Below are 2,731 nucleotides of genomic sequence, written 5' to 3' on the forward strand. Positions count from 1 at the left end.
CTCTCTGTCTCTCTCTGTCTTTCTGGTGAGCGCATGTGCCCTATAGCAAAAATAACCTCTCCAAAAAAAAAAAAAGAATCTGAACGAGCCAGCAGATGGTGTGGTGATTAGGGTGTTGTACTCACACATGGCCAACTGCAGTTTGAGTCCTGGACTTGGTGGCATGCTTTCTCACTTTCTCTTTCCCCCTCCAAATTAAAATAACAATAATAATAGTAATAATAATTAATTAAACTAAATAATTATTTTAAAAAATAAATCTGAGAACACTGAGTTGGGCCAATCTAATAGATTCTTAGGCTAAGTTTGTATAAATGGTTTTTTGTTTGTTTGTTTCTTTATGTACTAAAATCCTGGCATCTGGGCCAGCTGGTGGTGTGGTTGTTAAGGTTGTTGGATCCTACATGGCCAACAGTGTAGTTTGAGTCTCAGATCCAACGGCTTGAACACTGGAAAAGTTTTCAATTAATAATAATCGTGCCTCGGATAAACCTCATTGGCTACGATACTGCCACTGTGCACATAAGTGTGTGTATGAGCCCAAAAATCTTCAGAGAAAATGGAAGGGAAAGGATTGTGCCATGGCCATCTCCCCTGAGGGGTGCTTTCTCATTCTCCTCTTCTCTTTTTCTCTCTGGGAATTTATACACCCTATAGTAAAAAAAAAATGTTTAGGGAGATTTTTGCTATAGAGCATGTGTGCTCACCAGAGAGACAGAGAGAGACAGACAGGAAGTGAGAAATCATCCCCTCAGGGGGATGGCCACCCACAAACCCTTCTCCATTCTCCTCTTGGAATTTTGGGCATGGATGCACATGTACCCAGTGTGAGTTTTAAGTTGCTGGGTATGAAACTAAAATCATGGTTGACTACGTGGGATTCCAGTGATGTAACCATTATACCATCTGCTGGTCCTAATATAGAAAAAATTTAAAAAGAAATCACAACATCTAACAGTTATCATATTATCTATAAAGTTAAAATTATTTTATTTAATTAATTAATTTATATATTATTAGAGAAAAATTTTTGCTTTAGGGTGTGTGTGCTCACCGGAGAGACAGAGAGAGAGGGATAGAAAGCAAGAAATCAACCCTCCTCCCAGGAATGATGGCCACACTTCATTCCCTTCTCCTTCACTCTCCTCTTTAGATCTTGGGCATGCATGAACACATGCCCAGAGTATTTCAAGCCACCGAGTCCAGGACTCAAACCACAGTCAGCCATGTGGGAGTCCAGTGATATAATCATTATGACATCTACTGGTCCCAAATTAAAAAAATTTTAAGAACTATTGGGATAAGGGTGTAGAAAGCGGCCAGTCTGAGCAAACATGGTGACCTGTAGACACATGCAGAAGCAGGGTTTTGTGAGTTGTCATTTACACAGCATGAAAGCAATTTGCATGCAAATACATTTGCTGCCTAAAACTGCAGAGCAGTGTCTGTTTAAAGGAAGCCACATGTGGTTGTCAGAATTTGCCCCAAAAGATCAGAGAAACTACATGGCACCAGTTGTTTTCACATATGTCTAAAGGTCACTATGTTTGTTCAGGTTGGCCGCTTTCCACATAAGGGGTCAGACGGTGGTGTGGTATTTAAGGTGAATGAATTCCACATGGCCAACTGTGCGGTTCAAGTCCCATACCTGATGGTTAGAAATCATGCCAGGGGGGTGCATGTGCCCAAAATCCTGAGAGGAGAATAGAGGATAAGGGATTGAGGTGTGGTCATTTCTCACTTTCCCCTCTTTCTCTTCCTCTGTCTCTCTCTGGCAAGTACACAGGCCCTAAAAACAAAACCACCAGGAAAAAAAAAAAAAGCTGTTGGGATAAAAGAAAAATACTTTCCTGATTGTATTGCTATTGTCTACAGCATCAGACACTTGACTAAATCTATCAAAGTATTAGGTCATTGGGTACTTTTCTATGCAAAAACGCATCATGACTTCCCCGACAACCCTATAGATTCTTAGGTTAAATCCCCATTGTTTATTATTATTTTTTGTGGGGAGAGGTTTTTGCTATAGGACGTGTGCACTCACCAGAAAGACAGAGCGAGATAGAGAGACAGAAAGCGAGAAATCACCCTCCAGGGGGATGGCCATGCCGCAATCCCTTATCCTCCATTCTCCTCTTGGGATCTTAGACGTGCACACACTTGCACCTGGTGTGAGTTTAAGCCACTGGGTTTGGGACTCAAACCACGGTCGACTACATGGGAGTCCAGCAACATAGCCATTACACCAACTGCTGGTGCCCCCATTGTTTAAATAGTGATTAGTTCATGGGGCTAGCAAGTGGCATGGTGGTTAAGGCACTGGACTCCCACATGGCCCACTGCATTTCTTTTTTTTTTTTTTTTTTGAGACATTTTTGATATAGAGTGTGTGTGCTTGCTGGAGAGACAAAGCGAGACAAAGAGACAGAAAGTGAGAGATCACCTCCCCAGAGGGGATGGTCATGCTGCCATCCCCTCTTCTTAATTTTCTTCTTGAGATCTTGGGCATGTACACACACGCACCAGCGTGAGTTTAAAGCCACCAGGTCTGGGGACTTGAACCATGGTTGACTATGTGGGAGTCCAGTGGCACAACTGTCACTCCATCTGCTAGTCCTGGGCCCACTACAATTCTAGCTCTGGATTTGGTGGCTTGAAAATCATACTGGGTACATGTGTGTGCATGCCCAAAATCCCAAGAAGAGATTAGAAGAGAAAGAAGTGCAGCATG

General features: G+C 42.4%; 1 non-coding gene across 1 annotated transcript; it reads right to left on the minus strand.

Annotated features, from left to right (window-relative positions):
* Positions 1-382: 382 nt before the first annotated feature.
* LOC114006670 (U4 spliceosomal RNA) lies at positions 383-528 on the minus strand. Its single transcript, XR_003548373.1, has one exon. It is a non-coding gene; the product is annotated as a U4 spliceosomal RNA (small nuclear RNA).
* Between the last annotated feature and the right edge of the window lie 2,203 nt (positions 529-2,731).

The sequence above is a fragment of the Tupaia chinensis genome, unplaced genomic scaffold, assembly GCF_000334495.1.
Source record: "Tupaia chinensis unplaced genomic scaffold, TupChi_1.0 Scaffold149501_1, whole genome shotgun sequence".
Classification (NCBI taxonomy): domain Eukaryota; kingdom Metazoa; phylum Chordata; class Mammalia; order Scandentia; family Tupaiidae; genus Tupaia; species Tupaia belangeri.